Genomic DNA, 15,122 nt, shown 5'->3' with positions numbered 1-15,122 from the left:
AAGGTTTTCAGAACCAGTTAATCACATGGGAGGAGATGGTCCATCTTTCTTCCATGAAGTAGCTGTAAGACTTGAACAACATGCCTTCAGGATTGTGGTACAAATTCTTGCCACTATACCATACCACCAGAGCTCCCTCATAGCTAGCCTATAAACAGTGGCCCTGAACCTTATCCTATCCTGAGCCAACCTCACTGTCTCTGATACACCTAACCCTATTGTCACAAACACTGTGTCAATTCATCTCATCAGGCTCTTCCTCTCTTGCACTGAATCTTCTTCCCTCCAATCACGATGTCTTTCTCCAAGCACTGGTCCCTCCTGTTTGAATGAACTTCCAGATTGATTTATGCTGGGAAGCAAGAGTGGCATCCACATCCTAAACTAGACACCTCTGGAAACTGTACAAACTCTCTAAACCCTGTAAATGTAAAGAAATGATGGTACTTATAGGAAAGAGTTCTATACAGAAATTATGTTACTTATAGAACAGAGTTTAGGTCTTTTGTGCAAAACTTACTCTCAGTCATATTCAACTTGACAACACTTAACCATTGCTAAGTGAAACTAGTGCTGTTTTATCTGTAGGAACATTCTTTTACTTTGCACACCACTCACTGTTAATGTGCAGTATGAAGTTACCTGGGTTGCTGTGATGCTGGACCTTGTACCACTGGGGTATCAAATACCAGATTGGTCTCCCCATGTGAACAGTAAAACAGGTTTGGAAGCAGGATTGGCATCCACTTCCTTAACCACATGCTTCTGGAAACTTTATGAACTTGGAGAAATGTCAACAGTTAAGGAAAGGCATTAGGTCTTTTGTTCATAGAAGTCACTTTGAGTCATCCTCAACAACAACAACAACATGTTCTTTTAAACAGTTCTCTCCCTCGTCTGTTTCAATGCAGTTTACATTATTTATCCTCTCTTTTCTTAGGTTCCCCCCAACCTCCTTGTCAGGCATCCATTCTTATATCATTCTTATTTATTGTCCAGCTCTCAGATGCATAGCAAGTGACTGGAAAGATCATGATATTCATCAATCGCACCTTAATCTATAGACTGACACCATTGTTCTTTTGCAATCTAAAGAGATCCGTGACAACAGACTTTTCACAATGCAAGTCATCATTTTATTTCCTGACTACTTCTGCCAGCAGTGTTGATTTTGAATCCAAGGAAGATGAAATTATTGTCAGTCTCAGTCTTTTCTCCACCTATCGTGATGATGCCTATCGGCCCAGTGATGAAGATATTTGTCTTCTTGATGTTGAGATATAATTCATATTGAAGACTGTAGTCTTTGATTGTTTGTACTGAGAGCTTCAAGTCTTCCTAAGTTTCAACAAGCAAGGTTAAGTCATCTGCCTAACGCAAGTTGTTAATGAGTCTTCCTCTGATAGTGATGCCATATATATTTTTTTTTGTTCAAGTCAGTTTCTCAAGTGATCTGTCAACATTAGATAGAGTAGATATAAAGAAAGGATACAGCCCTAATGCACAGCTTTCTTGATTTTAAACCATGCAGTGTTTTCTTGCTATGTTTGGACAGCAGCTTCTTTATCTAGGTAAAGGTTCATATGAATGCAATTAAATGTTCTATATTCCACTTTTTTTTGTTCATTTGTGTTCAAGTCCTCAAACCTGTTCCTTAGATGGTTTTGAAATTCAGGTGATATAGACTCAAGCTTCCTGTGGATTTGATTTAATCTTCGTTAGCTTTGGTTTGAACTTCTATATGAGTACTTAACGGTCCATTCCATAATCAGCACTTGGCCTACTTTTCACAGCTATTCCAATGACTCATTCCACAGATGTAATCAATCTGATTCCTGTGAATACCATCAGGTGAAATCCTTGTGTATAGTCTGTGTTTCTGGTTCTTATAAAAGGTATTTTCAATGAATAAATCATAGATTTCTATAAAACAAATTATTGATTGGGGAAGTCTGATGTTAGGGATCTCTCCAAAATTCTAAAGAGCAACATTGACAAACATTTAATAACAATGTTGTTGTTGTTAAGTGCTGTTGAATCATATGCAACTCATAGCAAGCCTATGAACAAAAGTCCTCTACACTTGCGTGACTTTCATCCTTTCTCCGGGTTCGTAGGGTTTCCTGAGGCAAGCTATGTACAGAAGTGTATGTGACTCCTCCTTTCAAGCTGGTTTTAACCAGGGAGCGCCACCAAACACTGTCCACCATGGGTAACCATAATCACATTTGACACATCAGTGTCACTGTGTTCAGCTTCACAGTGACCACAAGTTACCTCTGTACGGCAAGTGGACACACCAGGGATATATGACCTAGAAGAATGTTTCACCAAAAACAATTAAAAACAGGCCCTCGGGCCTGTGGCCCTCAGGCCCTATACTCTTTTAAAGCTATCATCTGGAGCAAGCTCCACAGGGTCTGCCCTTACTTCCCTTTAGTTTAAGGCTTTGGGAGGCCCACTCATTTTTGAAGGGGAAGAAAAGAGCACTAACACACAGCAAAAAGGACCCTAAAAACTTCCCTTGCCTTGACTGCCACCCAATTTGAACCACCATCAAGATGCCAGCCATCCCGCCAGTCAACCAGCTGACTTCCAGAGTGGAGGGACACTCTCTTACCATGAAAATGTTTTAAAATATTTATTAACACATAAAAGGTAAAAATTAATATCACTCACCATTAGGCCATCAGAACTCAAAACTGTCACCAAAACTCACAGATACTGGTATGTGACTACTAGAGTGTACTTACCATAGTTTATTTTGATTATTATAAAACAGTTGTAATGAACTTGATTCTAATTTCATTGATACTATCGGACATAGTAAAATTATCCTAAATTTTTTCTAACATTGAAATCTTCCCAAAGCTGAGTGTCTCATCCTCCTCCAATTTAGCAGTTGGTGGTATAGAATTTCCAACCTTTCTGTTATTAGATAAGCCCTAAAGCACTGTGCCACCGTGGCTCTTCATTATTATAATAATTTATAACAACAACAACACTGAAATAGATGATAATAATAACAGTGCAATGAATATTACTGTATATAAATAAATCTTTTGTAATCTTCTATTTCCAATTATTTTCTTCAGATATATTGGCAGATGTGCAATTACTTTTTTTAAGGTTTTTGGGGTTTTTTTATTTACTGAGATTTTAGTGAAATTTCTAGAGAACTTGGATTTCCATTCATTGATTTTTGCTCATTTTCCTCCCTCGCCCCCCTCCCTACCAGTCACAATTTTTTTGGAAAAAAAATTATTTCATTGTTATACAGACAACCCCCACCCCCACCCTGAGTCCACTTCACTATGCATCTCTTATTCCAGACACTTGTCATGCCAATTATACTTAATCATATATTCCTTTTGTGCAGTTCTCTCCCTTGTCTGTTTCAATGCCGTGTACATTATTTATCTCCTCTTTTCTTAGTTTTCTCCCAACCCTCAGGTCAGTTCTGTTTTATAATATTGGCATTATACAGTGGCATTATTTGTCTTTTTGTGACTGAGATATTTCATTCAGCACAGTGTCCTCCAGGGTCACCCATTTTGCATAATGAGTTCTTTGTTTTCCAGTGCTGCAAAATATTCCATTGTGTGAATATACCACAGCTTCTCTATCCATTCATTTGTTGATGGGTTGTTTCCAATTCTTTGCTATTGTGAACAAAGCCACAATAAAGATGGGTGTGCATATATCTGTTTGGGTGGCAGTTCTGGTTTCTTTAGGTATATTCCCAGTAGTAGAATTGCTGGGTCAAATATATTTTTATTTCCAACTTTTTGAGAAAGCACCATATTAGAAATGCAATTTCTTTTAAAGATTTAACATATACCTTGACCATTTAAAGTCAAGCCATAATGCTAATATTTTTTTAATTACCAATAATTTATAATTAATGCTTTATTATTTATGCAAAAATGTTACCTCTATTCCTTTATTTATAATTTTTATACTAATTAGATCTATATGCTTTCTTTATGTTTCTATTATGTTAATAACTATCTGTAGTGACATTTCTGTGAAGTTCAGGTATTTTTCTGTTTTCTATCGATATGATGATTGTCTTAAAACATTAATGGTTTACCTTAAAATCAATTATTAAAATTATTTAGTTAACATTTAAAACATATTTTAAAGTATATTGAAGTGTTATTTTTGAGAGTAGTTAAATTATTAAGTAGTTAAATGTAATTAATATTACATTGTAATTATAAAAATTTTAAAATATACAATGCTGAACATGTGTCAGAAATCAGAAAAATAAATGTGATGCTTGTCAACTTATATTAATTTAAAAAAGCAGAAAATAAGTCATTTTTAAGGAGATGGGGGCAGAGTTGCCTGTAGGACAGTAAGGAGGAAGGGAATAATAATTAGGAAGAGGCTGCTAAGGTATTGACATAGATTTTACTAGCCAAGATGATGAATATGCATGCATTTCATTGATTATGCTCTTAAAAACAATCATTTATTTAAGCTTTTCAGAATTCTAAAAGTTAAAAAAAATTAAAAGCAACAAAGATCAGTGGTAATTTCAACAAAGCAACTTCTAGTAAACAGTGTTGATGAAAAACCTTATTTGTCTATATTATAAAGGAAAATGGAAAAATTAACAATTTTACAATATTTCTTCAGACATTGATGTTGTTGTTATGTGCCGTTGAGTCTCCTGCCACTCCTAGTGACCCTATGTATAACAGTTCTGAGGCCTGGCCTATTCTGAGGCAGTCTCACTGACTCTGACACAATTACCCTATTACCCCAGTTACTGTATCAATCCATCTCATCCAGAATCCTCCAAGCATGATGGCCATCTACAAGGACTGATCTCTTCTAACTACATGACCAAAAGGTGAGACAGGACTTCAAAATTCTAGTCTGCAAGGTGAAACTTGATTTTACTCTCTCCAGGACAGACTAATTATTAGCAGTCGTGGTTATGTTCAAGAATCTTCTCCAGCACCACAACTCAAAGGTATTGATTCTTCTTTTGTCATCCTTAGTCATTGTACAGCTCTCCAATGCATAGCAAGTAATTGTGAAAACCATGGCCTAGATCAGGTGTACCTTAGTCTCTAGACTGACATCATTGCTTCTCAGTACTCTTCAGAGGTCCCTGATAGCAGATTTTAGCAGTGCTATTTGTCTTTTAATTTCATGACTGTTAGTGCCAAGAGTGTTGACTGTGGAGTTGAAAAAGCTGTAACTTGTAACAACCTCAGTCACTTCTCCATTTATCATGGTGCTGTCAATTGGCCCAGTAGTAAAAATCTTTTTCTTCTTGATGTTGAACGTCAATCCACATAGAAGATGACAGTCCTTGAATTTATGCAGCAAGAACTTCAGGTCCTCCTCAGTTTCAACCAGCAGAATTGTATCATCTGCATAACGTAGGTTGTTGATGAGTCTTTCACTAATCCTGATGCCACATTCCTTCCTATAAAGCCCAGGCTCCTGAATGATCTTTTCCTCATATAAACTGAAAAGGTCTAAAGTTAATGGAATATAAATGAAGCAGAAAAAGGCTGAAATTATAGGGATGAGGCCTTCTTTTTCAATTAGAGTAACAAGAAAAACCCAATTTGAGAAGGTGCTATGGGAAAAAAATGAATGGAATGAAGTGGGAGAATGAGCCACTGCATTCTAGCTGTCTGACCAGAAAATCCCTGAGTATTTTGTGTGCTCAAACAACAGCAAGGAGATTCATGTGGCTAGAGCAAATCAAACCAGGAGTTTAGCTGTAAAATTGATTCCAGCCCATGACAGCGCCATATATAACAGAAAAAAGCTTTGCCTGCCCTGTAACATATTCATAATCATTGGTATAATCAAATCCCTTGTTGCAGCTACTGTGTATTTTAAGTGCCTTCCAGCCTAGGGAGCTCATCTTCCAGCACTATATTGAATAATATTCTGTTATGATCCATGTATTCCACAGGATCTAACATCATAGCAACAAGAAAGCCGTCACAGTACTAGTCAACCAGAGGGAAAGAGAATTGAAGAATGAAAGAACAGACAGGATCTGAACCTTAAAGACAGTGACAGATCATTGTTAAATTTTGGATTTTATTCTTCTTGTGATACAATGGTTTTTTAAGAGATCTGATGGAAATAGCAAATGATTTGATGGAGAATATGAAAAATGGTTCAGAATGACTCCAAGGACTTATATTGACCAAGAAAATCCTATTCTAAAATGAGGAACAGTAGGAACAGTTTGGAGAATATGTTGTTGTTGGGTGCCAGCAAGTCCAGTACAAAGAATAGCATTTCTATGAACAACAGATCTGAGCATTGTCCTATCCTGTACCATTCGCCTAATTTCTGACACACTTGAGCCCATTACTGTAGGCACTGTGTAAATCCATCTCACTGAGGGTCTTCCTCTCTTTGAATGACCCTCCATCTTTCCAAATATGATATCCCTTTTCAAGCATAATGTCCCTTTTCAAGGAATAGCCTCTTATGACAATATGCCTAAAATTTATGAGAGAAAAATTTGCTCTACTTGCCTCCAACAAACACTCTGGCTGCACTTTTTGCAAGACGTATCTGGTTGTTCTTTTGGTGGGATATTCAGTACTCTTCTCTAACCACAATTCAAAGGCATAAATTCTTCTCATGCCATCCTTATTCATCCATGCTCTTATGCATAACAAGTAATTGAAAAGACGATGACCTGAATTAGGTGTACCTTAAAGGTCTTTAGACAGAAATCTTTGTTCCTCAATAATTTGGAGAGATCCCTCAGAGTGGACTTGCTAAATGCAATACATCTATATCCTTACTACCAAGGGTATTTGATTTTAGATCCCAGTAGAATGAAATTGTTGGAAATTTCAATTTTTTCTCTATCATGATGTTGTTTATCAGTCCAATGAGGAAGACCTTTGGGTTTGGGTTTGTTTTTGTTTTTTGTTGTTTGGGTTTGTTGTTTTTTTTTTAATGTTGAAATGTAATCCATACTTAAAACTGTAGTCTTTGGTCTTCTGTAGCAAACATTTCAAGTTCAACTCAATTTCAGTGAGCACAGCTGTGTCATTTACATAACGGAGGTTGTTGAGGAGTCTTCCTCAATCCTTATGCCACATTCTTCTTCATAGATTCCTGTTTTTCTAATGATTTGCTCAGAAAATTGTTTGAGTAGGTATGGGAAAAAGATACAACCCTGAAACCCTGATGCACTCTTTTCTTGATTTTAAGCCATCCAGTGTTCCCTTGCTCTGTTCAGACAATAGCTTCTTGATCTAGGTATAGATTTAGTGTGAGCTTAATTATTTTGGGATTCCCTTTCTTCTCAATGTTAGCCATAGTTTGTTATGCTCTGCACTGTCACATGCCTTTCCTTAGTCAACAAAACACAAATAGACATTCTTCTGCAATGCAGTAGACATTCAGCAATGGTATCCCTGGTGCCACAACCTTATCTAAACCCAGCATGAGCTTCTGGCTCTTCTCTGTAAAGTTCTGTATATCGGTATTTGGATAGAAAATCATATGATCTATTATGCCATAATGATTTATTATAATGAGAGTGGGAAATAGAAGAAGAATGATGTTGCAGTCTTAGTTAAAAATGTATCCTAATCCAATATGTCTGGAAGTAGGAGCGGTATCCACTTCCGAAATGGCTTGCCTCCGGAAACTCTATGTAGGAACATTGCTCAGGCCGTTCATTCATAGGGTCGCTATGAGTCGTCTACGACTTGACGGCATCAAATAACAACAACAACAATCCAATATGTATCCTAAAGTACTAGGTTGTGATAGATTATTATCCATACATATACAAACAAGGCTCATTATGAGGACTTTGTTGCAAACTTTTGCAGTCTGAAATTGACCAAACATGCAATAAAGATTCATTAATAATTATTGGTGACTGACATGAAAAAAAAATGGAAACTGTAAGGAAGGAATGGTGGTCATAAAGTGCTGTTTTAGTGACAGAACTGAGACTGGACATAAAATAATGGCATTTTGTTCATTCAATTATTTATTTATTGCAAATATATTTTTTAAAAAACACAAAATGCAAATTTACACATGAACAACACCTAATAGATGGCACAGGAATTAGAATGACAATAGAATGTGTATATTAATATTGACCCTCAAGTGGGTTTTCAGAGACTGTAAATTGCACAGAGAAGATTGCCCATCTTTCTCTCAAGGATCCATTGGTGGTCTTAAACAGCATTCCTTTGGATGGATAGGGTCACTCTTCAGAGCTAGGCCACTAAAGAAAAAATTAGTTTAATTTTGACATGTTGTCCTTAATATGTCAATTAAACAGCCAGATGAACATGATGAAAGGGGCCATCTGGCAAAACTGAGAAACCAGCTGAGGTACAATGATATAATTATTTAACATTACTAGCCTGCATGCAGAAAAGGAAATGACAGATGGTTGTTGGTATTGCCCAAATGTGGGAACTTGCATGGTTATTATACTAAGTTATCAGAGAAAGAATGAATTACTTCCAGGTAAAGAAAACATGTTTTCTAGTGGTAGAGTAGAGTAAGCATTGAGCTGTTAACCAAGAGATTTTCTGTTCACGATCATCAGCTGCTCCCTAGGAGAAAAATAAGGCAATCTACTTCCATAAAGACTAACACTCTTAAAAATATTTTGGGGCAATTCTATTCTGAGTTATCATAGTTGCAACTGCTTGAAAGCGGTGGGTTTGTGGTTTTTTGGTTTGTTTGGATTTTTGTTTTTTTGTTAAAAAATAAATCAGATAATTTAGAATAAAGTCAATGGAATCAGCAGTAAAGAAACCAAATAATGCATTTCAAGTAGTAAATCTGCTACTAAAGATCTCTTTAAAATGCTAAGAACAAGATGTCATTGTAAAAACTAAGATTCCTTTAACCTTTCAACTGTTTGATATGCATGTGGAAGTTAGATAATAAATAAGGAAGATCAAAAAATAGTCTGTTGGGAGTTCTGGTGGCCTACTGGCAAGAAGCTGCACTGCAATCCCAGAAGTGATCAGTTCGAATCCACCAGATGCTCTACTGGAGAAGAAAAGACAATCTCCTCCTGTACTATGGGACACACACACACACACACACACACACACACATAATAATAATAATAAAATAAAGAAAGAATATGTGGCTTTGATTTGTGGATCCATGAAAAATGCCAAATATACCATAGACTACCAAAGAAAAAGAGTCTTTCCTGAATAAATTCAACCAGGGTGCTCCTAAGAGGCAAAATGGTTAGATTTTTATCTCACATACTTTGAACCCTTTTTTAAGAGGGACTAGTCCCTGGATAAGGACTTTAGGCTTTGAAATATAGAGGGTCAATAAAAAGAAGACCCTCAGAGAGATGGGTTGATACAGTGACAATATAGGTCTAAAAGCACAGCAGATTTGTGAGGCTGACACAGGATCCAGCAGTGTGTTATACATAATATTGCTAGGAATTGGAGCTGACCAGAAGTCTTCTAACAAGTGACAGCGACTATGAAGTCAATATCTATTAGGATATGTTTGGCTGTCATAAAAAAATGCTTAACTCAAAATTGTGTAAATAGATACACCAGGTAGGCACTCACTCCTTAGAATAACCAACCAGATAGGTCTGAAGAGCAGAATTTGCCCCTGGGGAAAGCCCAGAGGAATGAGGAATGAGAGAAAAGTGTTAGTGGAAATGAAAATTATGGAGAAGGGGAAAGATTTAAATGAATTTGGGAATATTATAATGTTATAAAATAAAATGTGTGTGGATAAATAAATGTAAACCTAATTTCCTTTATAAACTGTCACTCAAATCACAATTTGAAACTACTTACATTTGAAAATTTGTAAGATACATTGGCCTATTGGAATGAGTCTCTCATTATTATTATTATCAAAGACCAGTCTGGGTTCCTCCCCCCACTCCTCTAGCCCCTCTATTTGTTAGGTCTCCATGTCAGCTTCTAATTTCTAAAGGCTTGTCCTCTCTGTGGTGATAGGTCAGCTGTTGCAGTGCTAGCAATTATTGCCGTCATACCCTATAATGTTCAAGCAAGAAAGAGATTTGTCTCAAATTATGCTCGCCTAAAATATAAATGACCTTTTCCAAAGGTCATCAGAAAAATTCTCCTGCACTGCCCAAATGTCAAAATGACTACAATCTAGTATATGACATGTCTATAATTGCTCAGAGTTATCATCCTGGGCAGTTGATCCAAGGATGGGAAAACCTTCCTTGAAGAGTGCAAAGCTAAACCTTCAGACAATTAAAAATTGAGAGATCCTATTGGTAAGAAAGAAAGAGAAAAAAAATATATTTCTGTTTATCATTCAAAGTTATCTAAACATGGATACACTTAGAAGCCCTGGTGGCATAGTGATTAAGTTCGAGGCTTCTAACTAAGGAGCTTGAGATTCAAATTCACCAAAAGCTGTACAAGAGAATGTTGTAGCAGTCGATTTCCATAGAGTGTCAGTCTTGAAAACTTTGAGGTGCTGTTATGTTGTGTCCTATCTGGTCACTATGAATCAAAATTAACTCAAAGAGCAGATTGAGAAAATAAGGAGAAAAGGTCGCTCTAAACAGCAGAAAGTTTAGACAGATACATTTTCATTCAAACAAGAAGAAACAGTTACCAACGTAGATGCTGAGATTCAAACAAAATTTTTTTAGTGGAGTGAATTAACAAGTATTTTGCCAAAAAAAACCACAACACACAACCAATGAAAGTCTTTAAAATAAATATGCACAAGTTTATCCTTTAGAGAATATATTTGGCATTGTGGATGTAAAGAATATTTGAGTAAGCAGATAAGAAAAGTAGAATGTTTAAGAAATTATCAAATCATCACTACCATAGGAATATTTTAAAGATTTTGTTTTGTATTTTAGATTAGATATGACACAGTACTGAAATATTATGAGACATACTAACCACCCTTCAGAGCTGTTTCATTGCTAAATTTTAAATTTAGAAAATCACACTAGGAGGCTGTGTGATTAAAGAATATTGTTAATTGAACTGGAACTGAAATACAACATAAGAAAAAATACAGCACATATAGTCAGTTCTTTGAAAAAAAGAGATTCATATGTAAAGCCAACACTGCTAACTCGAAGAATGGGAGTTTGAATCTCTCATCCTCTCCTCAAAGTTAAGATGGGCACTCTCCTCCTATAAAGATTTACAACTTCAAGAACCTGCTGGAAGGTCGCTCTAAATTAAGATTGACTCAAAAGCAGCGGATATTTTTTTTCCTCTTTACTTTTGGATTATGTTGGTGGAAAACTGGTGGTATAGTGGTTAAGTGCTTATACATTGTTGTTATTGTGTACCATCGAGTGAGAACTGACCCATAGCTGACTGTCCTGTGGGTTTTCAGAGGCTATTGATTGCATGTGAGGAGATTCCCCATTCTTCTCCTGTGGAACACCTGGTGGATTCAAACTGCGTGTCTTTGGGATTGTCGTGCAGCTTCTTCCCACTAGGCCACCAGGGCCAATTCAACAGCTTAACCAACCAGCCATTCTGTGGAAGAAAGATGTAGCAGTCTGTTGATGTAAAGATTTTTACTTTTAGACCCCGCTCGGGCAGTTATACTCTACATATAGTGTTGCTATGAGTAAATATCAACATAATAGCAGTAAATTTGGGCCTGGGTATTGGGATCATTGTGGGGGGGAGTGCCCTACATTGAAGTAAATGAGACTGTGATCCTAACAGTGTTTAATTTTAATTTTGGATTTAAAATTGTATGCATTATGTTATAATACTTTTCCTTCTCAGGAAACATTATAAACTCTTCAGTTCTTTTACTACAACAACTCCTCCATTCATTTTACCTACTTTATATTCAAGAGCATATATTCAAGTCACTTCTGACATTCATTTGGTATTTTCTTTTTATCTTGTCTTTTTAATCAACTTGATATCATCCAACAACTCTTTTGCTCTTCCATCATTGTTGTTGTTGTTGTTGTTATGTGCCATCGAGTCGTTTGCGACTCATAGCGACCCTATGTATAACAGCTCTAAACCCTGATTTATCCTGTGACAATCGCATTGCCTCTGACACACCCATCCCAATTACCCCAGTCACTGAATCAATCCATCTCATAGATGGTCTTCCCCTCCTGTGCTGTCCCTCCACCCTACCAAGCATGATGTTCCTCTCGAAGGACCTATCTCTCCTTACAACATGTACAAAGTATGTCAGACGAAGTCCCAGAATCCTTCCCTCCAAGGAGTAGCCTGGTTTAACCGTCTCTAGGATGAATCCGTTTGTTTTCTTGGCAGTCCATGGTACATTCAATACTCTTCTCCAGTACCACAGCTCATAGGCATCAATTCTCCTTCTGTCCTCCCTAGTCATTGCCCAACTCTCTGATGCATAACAAGTGATTGCAAAGACCATGGCCTGTATCAGGCACACCTTCATCTCCAGAGACACACCGTTGCTCTTGAGTACTTTAGAGAGGTCCCTAACAGCAGACTTTCCCATCGCAATATGTTTCTTTATTTCCTGGCTGCTAGTGCCAAGAGTGTTGACTGTGGAGCCGAGCAAACTGAAGCTGTAAACAATCTCAATCTCTTCGCCATCCATCCTGATGCTACCAATTGGTCCAGTGGTGAGAATCTTTGTCTTCTTGACATTGAACTTCAGTGCATACTGAAGGTTTCAGTCCTTGACCCTCTGCAGCAAGTGCATGAGGTCCTCCTCAGTTTCAGCAAACAGGGTTGTGTCATCTGCAGAACAGAGATTATTAATAGATCTTCCACCAATCCTGAAGCCACACTTCTCCTCATAGAGCCCAGCCTCTTGGATAATCTGCTCTGCATACAGGTTGAAAAGGTATGGAGATAGGACACATCCCTCGTGCACACCCTTCCCAATTTGGAACCATTCAGTGTTATCCTGCTCTGTTCTGACGACTGCCTCTTGGTCCAAGTATAGGTTTCACATTAACATGATTAAATGTTCTGGGATTCCCATTCTTCTCAGAGTCAGCTACAGTTTGTTATGATCCACACAGTCAAATGCCTTTGCATAATCAATGAAACACAGACATTCTTCTGGTATTCCCTGCTTTCATCTAAGATCCATCTAACATCAGCTACAATATCCCTAGTACCACGACCCCTTCTAAACTCAGCCTGGACTTCTGGCAGTTCTCTGCTGATGTGCTGTTCTAGTTGTTTTTGTATAATCTTCAGTAGAATCTTCCATAATTAGGATTAAATATATCAAATATTTTCTTGAGATAACCATTACATTCAAGGGGGATTGCTCAAGGACATGAGTTTTTTCGATAAATTTTAATTTTCTTTAAATTCAAATTAAACTTCTAAATGAGCAATTCTTGATCTTTTCCATATTTGGTCCCTGAGTTCTGCCAGATCCTTAAGTCATCCACAATCTCTTTTCACAGCTGTAGTGACTTTGGTTCTCGTGTAGGCTATCTGACAAAGTCCACATTTATGGTCACCATTTTTTTGTTGTTGAAAAGGAAATTTGCAATGAATAAGTCATTGGACTTGCAAAATTTGATATGTACTTATCTGTATATTTTTTATGACCAAATCATGATTTCCCACTGCCAACCTTTTTTTCCAACTTTTACATTCTAATCATTAATTATCAATGTACTTTAATTGCATATTTTATCAGCTTCAGAATTCAGATATTATTTAAAATATTTTCTTTTTCAACTTTGCCTATTGTGATTGCTATATAAATCAGAATAATACTGATATCAACTGTTCTTTTTTGTTTATTGTTGTTAGGTGTCATTGAGTCAATTATGACTTATAGTGACTCTATGAACAGTCAATCTAAACCTTGTCCTACTCTGTGCTATCTTTATTATCTCTTACACAGTAGTTCCCATTGCTGAAGTCATTATGCAAATCCATTTCACTGAGGTCTTCCTCTCTTTTACTGACCTTCCATCATTCAAAGCATGATAGCCCTTTCCAAGGAATAGGCTTGCCTAGATACATGTCCAAATTATGAAAGATAAAGCTTTACCATCTTTGCCTTCAAGGAACATTCTGGCTACACTTTTCCCAAGATATATGTTTGTTCTTTTGGAAATCCATGGGATATTCAGTACTCCAACACCACAACTCAAAGTCATCAATTCTTCTTTCATCCATATTTATTGTCCAGGTCTTTGATTTGTAGCTGGTGATTGAGAAGATCATGCCTGAATCAGATGTTCCTCAGTCTTTAAACTGACATAATTTCTTTTAAGAATTTTGGAGAGGTCCCTGATAGTGGACTTGTCCAATGCAGTATTTTTCCTGATACCTGATACCAAGTGGTCTGATTGTTGGTCCAAGCAAGACAACCATTAGCAGCTTCAATATTCTTCCATCTCTTATCATTTACTGTTGGTCAGGTGGTGAGGACATTTGTTTTCTTGATGCTGATATGCAGTCGTACCAAAGACTGCAGTCCTTGATCTTCTGTAGTTTAAATCCTCTTTATTTTCAGCAAACAAAGCTGAGTGGTCCACATAATACAGGTTGTAGATGAATTAGTCTTCCTCTGATCCTGATACCATATTCCTCTTCATAGAATCCAGCTTCATGGATTATTTTCTTAGCATACAGATTGAATAGGTATGGAGAAATGATACAACCCTAAAGCACATTCTTTCTAATTTTAAACCATGCAGTGTTTCTCTGATCTGTTCAGACAACAGCTTCTTAATCTAGGTATAAATTTCTCATGAGAATAATCAAGTGTTTTGGGATTCACATTCATTTTAATGTTAACCATTTTTTGTTATGATCCACAGAGTCAAATACCTTCGCATAGACAATAAAAGACAAATAGAAATTCTTCTGATATTCTCTGCTTTCAACTAGGATACATTTGACATCACCTATAATATCCCTGATGCATGACATCTTCTAAATCCAGCTTGAACTTCTGGAAGTTTTCTGTCAGTGTACTGTTCTGTTTTTGGTTTGTTTTTGTTGTTGTTGTGGGGTTTTTTTATTATCTTATTATCTCCAACAATATTTTGTAGCATGTGATATTAATGATATTATTATATAATTTCCACATTCTTTTGGATCACCATTCTTGGGAATGAGAACAAATATGGATCTCTTCCATTCAATTGA

General features: G+C 36.6%; 1 protein-coding gene across 2 annotated transcripts in view; it reads left to right on the top strand.

The window, feature by feature from the left end:
* CNTN1 (contactin 1) overlaps window positions 1-15,122 on the top strand; it is a 241,776-nt gene that overhangs the window by 203,574 nt on the left and 23,080 nt on the right. The gene's annotated exons all lie outside the window — the stretch shown is intronic.

The sequence above is a fragment of the Elephantulus edwardii genome, unplaced genomic scaffold, assembly GCF_000299155.1.
Source record: "Elephantulus edwardii isolate Elephantulus edwardi_28Jun2011 unplaced genomic scaffold, EleEdw1.0 scaffold00065, whole genome shotgun sequence".
Lineage (NCBI taxonomy): Eukaryota > Metazoa > Chordata > Mammalia > Macroscelidea > Macroscelididae > Elephantulus > Elephantulus edwardii.
Note: the sequence above shows the minus strand (reverse complement) of the source record. Positions and strands in the feature narration are given on the sequence as shown.